This window comes from Camelus ferus, chromosome 31 (assembly GCF_009834535.1).
Source record: "Camelus ferus isolate YT-003-E chromosome 31, BCGSAC_Cfer_1.0, whole genome shotgun sequence".
Classification (NCBI taxonomy): Eukaryota; Metazoa; Chordata; class Mammalia; order Artiodactyla; family Camelidae; genus Camelus; species Camelus ferus.
The window spans coordinates 19,969,982-19,975,130 of NC_045726.1; positions in this window are offsets into that span (position 1 = coordinate 19,969,982).

Below are 5,149 nucleotides of genomic sequence, written 5' to 3' on the forward strand. Positions count from 1 at the left end.
TGTAAGGAGTGGAGATTGCGACTGAAAAGAAACTTTGTGTTTCCAACAAGGAAGATGAAGGACGGCTTTCACACACTCTTATCACTCAGAAATGAGCATGAGGAGAGACGTTCGTTCATCTAACACAAAGGGAACGGGTGGCAGGGGAAACTTTTACTCTGGTTTCTCAGGCTCTTTCCTAGTGCCGGTTTGAAGTTCCTGCAGTTTTCCCTGTAAAACCGATTCGCAGCTAGTCCCTACCCATATATATGCATGGAGTGGAGTTTGCAACTGAAAAGAAATTTTGTGTTCCCAACAAGCTAGGTGAAGTACGGCTTTCACACACACTTGTCTCTCAGAACTGAGCATGAGGAGAGACGTTCGTTCATCTAGGAAAAGTGGAACGGGTTGCAGGAGAAAATTTTTCTCTGGTTTCTCAGGCTGTTTCCTAGTGCCGGTTTGAAGTTCCTGCAGTTTTCAGTGTAAATCCGTGTTGGAGATAGTACCTAACGATAGATATGCATGGATTGGAGTTTGCAACTGAAAAAAAACTTTGTGTTCCCAACAAGCTAGGTGAAGGCGGCTTTCACACACATTTATCTCTCAGAACAGAACCTGTTGAGAGACGTTCGTACATCTAGCACAAAATGAATGGGTTGCAGGAGAAACCTTTTCTCTGGTTTCTCAGGCTGTTTCTTAGTGCCGGTTTGAAGTTACTTTATTTTTCACTGTATAATCGAGTTAGAACTAGTACCTCCCCATATATATGTATGGAGTGGAGATTTCGACTGAAAAGAAACTTTGTGTTTCCAACATGGAAGGTGAAAGACGGCTTTTACACACTCTTATAAGTCAGATATGAGCATCTGGAGACACGTTCATCCATCTAGCACAAAAAGAACGCTTTGCAGGAGAAACCTTTTCTATTGTTTCTCAGGCTGTTTCCAAGTGCCTGTTTGAAGTTCCTGCATTTTGCACTGTACAACCGAGTTAGAGCTAGTACCTCCCCATATATATGTATGGAGTGGAGATTGTGAGTGGAAAGAAACTTCGTTTTTCCAACATGGAATGTGAAGGACGGCTTTCACACACTCTTATAAGTCAGAAATGAGCATGAGGAGAGACGTTCGTTCATCTAGCACAAAGGGAACGGGTTGCAGGTGAAACTTTTACTCTGGTTTCTCATGCTGTTTCCTAGTGCTGGTATGAACTACCTGTAAATTTCACTGTAAAAAGAGTTATAGCTAGGACTTCCCCAAGTATATGTATGGAGTGGAATTTGTGAGTGAAAAGAAACTTTGTGTTCCCAACAAGCTAGGTGAAGTACGGCTTTCACACACACATATCTCTCAGAACTGAGCATGTGGAGACACGTTGGTTCATCTAGCACAAAATAAACGGATTGCAGGGGAAACCTTTACTTTGGTTTCTCAGTCTGATTCCTAGTGCCGGTTTGAATTTCCTGCAGTTTTCACTGTAATAACGATTTGGAGCTAGTACCTCCCCATAGATATGCATGGAGTGGAGTTTGCAACTGAAAAGAAACTTTGTGTTCCCAACAAGCTAGGTGAAGGACGGCTTTCACCCACACATATCTGTCAGAACAGAACCTGTTGAGAGCCGTTCGTTCATCTAGCAAAAAATGAACGGGTTGCAGGGGAAACTTTACTGTGATTTCTCAGGCTGTTTCCTAGTGCCGGTTTGAAATTCCTGAATTTTTCACTGTAAAACCGAGTTAGAGCTAGTACCTCCCCATATATATGTATGGAGTGGAGTTTGCGACTGAAAAGAATCTATGTGTTCCCAACATGCTAGGTGAAGAACGGCTTTCACATTCACAGACCTGTCAGAACTAAGCATGTGGAGAGACGTTCTTTCATCTAGCACAAAATGAACGGGTTGCCGGAGAAACTTTTACTCTGGTTTCTCAGGCTGTTTTCTACTGCCGGTTTGAAGTTCCTGCAGTTTTCACTGTAAAACCGATTAGCAGCTAGTCCCTACCCATATATATGCATGCAGTGGAGTTTGCAACTGAAAAGAAACTATGTGTTCCCAATAAGCTACTTAAATTACGGCTTTCACCCACACTTATCTCTCAGAACAAAACATGTTGAGAGACGTTCGTTCATCTAGCACAAAATGAATGGGTTGCAGGGGAAACCATTATTCTGGTTCTCAGAGTGTTTCCTAGTGCGGTTTGAAGTTCCTGCAGTTTTCACAGTAAAACCGAGTTGGAGGTAGGACTTCCCCATCTATATGTTCGGAATGGATTTTTCGACTGAAAAGAAAACATTGTGTTCCCAACAAGCTAGGTGAAGGACGGCTTTCACACTCACTTACAATCTCAGAACTGAGCATTTGGGGAGACGTTCGTTCATCTAGCACAAATTGAACGGTTTGCAGGAGAAAACATTTCTCTTGTTTCTCAGGCTGTTTCCTAGTGCCTGTTTGAAGTTCCTGCATTTTGCACTGTACAACCGATTTAGAGCTAGTACCTCCCCATATATATGTATGGAGTGGAGATTGCGACTGGAAAGAAACTTTGTGTTTCCAACATGGAATGTGAAGGAAGGCTTTCACACACTCTTATAACTCAGAAATGAGCATGAGGAGAGACGTTCGTTCATCTAGCACAAAGGGAACGAGTTGCAGGTGAAAATTTTACTCTGGTTTCTCAGGCTTTTTCCTAGTGCCGGTTTGAAGTCCCTGCATTTTTCACTGTAAAAACGAGTTGGAGATAGACCTCCCCATATATATGTATGGAGTGGAGTATGCGACTGAAATAAATTTGTATTCCCAACAAGCTAGTTGAAGGACGGCTTTCACACACACTTATCTCTCAGAACTGAGCATGTGGAGACACTTTCGTTCTACTAGCACAAAAGGAACGGGTGGCAGGAAAATCTATTACTCTGATATCTCAGGCTGTTTCCTAGAGACGGTTTGACGTTCCTGCAGTTTTCACTGTAAATCAGAGTTGCAGCAAGTACCTCCCCATATATATGTATGAAGTGAAGTTTGCGACTGCAAAGAAAATTTTTTTTCCCAACAAGCTAGGTGAAGAACGGCTTTCACACACACTTATCTCTCAGAACTCAGCATGTGGAGAGACGTTCGTTCAGCTAGCACAAAGGGAACGGGTTGCAGGAGAAACTATTACTCTGGTTTCTCAGGGTGTTTCCTAGTGCCGGTTTTAGTTCCTGCAGTTTTCACTGTAAAAAGGAGTTGGAGCTACTTCCTCCCCATATATATTTATGGAGTGTAGTTTGCAACTGAAAAGAAACTTTGTGTTCCCAACAAGCATGTTGAAGTACGGCTTTCACACACTCTTATCTCTCAGAACTGAGCATGTGGAGAGACGTTCGTTCATCTACAACAAAATGAACCTGTGGAGGGAGAAAACTTTACTCTGGTTTCTCAGAGTGTTTCCTAGTGCCGGTTTGAAATTCCTGCAGTTTTCCGTGTAAAATCGGGTTGGAAATAGTACCTAACCATAGATATGCATGGAGTGGAGTTTGCAACAGAAAAGTAACTTTGTGTTTCCAACAAGGTTGGTGAAGGACGGCTTTCACACACACTTATCTCTCAGAAAAGAACCTGTTGAGAGACGTTCTTTCATCTAGCAAAAAATGAACCTGTTGCAGAAGAAATCTTTTCTCTGGTTTCTCGGTCTGTTTCCTAGTGCCGGTTTGAAGTTCCTGCATTTTTCACTGTTCAACCGTCTTAGAGCTAGTACCTCCCCATATATATGTATGGAGTGGAGATTGCGACTGAAAAGAAACTTTGTGTTTGCAACAAGGAAGGTGAAGGACGGCTTTCACACACTCTTATCACTCAGAAATTAGCATGAGGAGAGACGTTCGTTCATCTAGCACAAAGGAAATGGGTTGCAGGAGAAAATTTTACTCTGGTTTCTCAGGCTGTTTCCTAGAGCCGGTTTGAAGTTCCTGCAGTTTTCACTGTAAAACCGATTCGCTGCTAGTCCCTACCCATATAAATGCATGGAGTGGAATTTGCAACTGAAAGAAACTATGTGTTCCCAATAAGCTAGATGAATGACTGCTTTCACCCACACTTATCTCTCAGAACAAAGCATGTTGAGATACGTTCGTTCATCTAGCACAAAATGAACGGGTTGCAGGGGAAACCTTTATTCTGTTTTCTCAGAGTGTTTCCTAGTGCCGGTTTGAAGTTCCTCCAGTTTTCACTGTAAAACTTTGTTGGAGCTAGGACTTCCCGATCTATATGTATGGGGGTGAAGTTTTTCGAGTGAAAAGAAACTTTGTGTTCCCAACAAGCTAGGTGAAGGACGGCTTTCACCCTCACATATCTCTCAGAACAGAACATGTTGAGAGACGTTCGTTCATCTAGAACAAAATGAACCTGTGGAGGAGAAAACTTTACTCTGGTTTCAGAGTGTTTCCTAGTGCCGGTTTGAAGTTCCTGCATTTTTCACTGTACAACCGAGTTAGAGCTAGTTCCTCCCCATATATGTATGGATTGGTGATTGCGACTTAAAGAAACTTTGTGTTTCCAACAGGAAGTTGAAGGACGGCTTTCACACACTCTTATCACTCAGAAATTAGCATGAGGAGAGACGTTCGTTCATCTAGCACAAAGGGAACGGATTGCAGGAGAAAATTTAACTCTGGTTTCTCAGGCTGTTTCCTAGATACGGTTTGAAGTTCCTGCAGTTTTCAGTGTAAAACCGGTTCGAGATAGTACCTAACCATAGATATGCATGGAGTGGTGTTTGCAACTCAAAGAAACTTTGTGTTCCCACAAGCTATGTGAAGTACGGCTTTTACCCTCATATATCTCTCAGAACAGAACATGTTGAGAGACGTTCGTTCATCTAGCAAAAATGAACGGGTTGCTGGAGAAACCTTTACTCCTGTTTTCTCAGGGGTGTTTCCTAGTGCCGGTTTGAAGTTCCTGCAGTTTTCACTGTAAAAACGGTTTGGAGCTAGGACATCCCCATATATATTCATGGAGTAGTGTTAGCAACTGAAAAGAAACTTTGTTTCTCAACAAGCTAGTTGAATGACGGCTTTCACCCAACATATCTCTCAGAACAGAACATGTTGATAGACGTCGTTCATCTAGCACAAAATGAACGGGTTTGCAGGAGAAAACTTTATCTGGGTTCTCAGGCTGTTTCCTAGTGCCG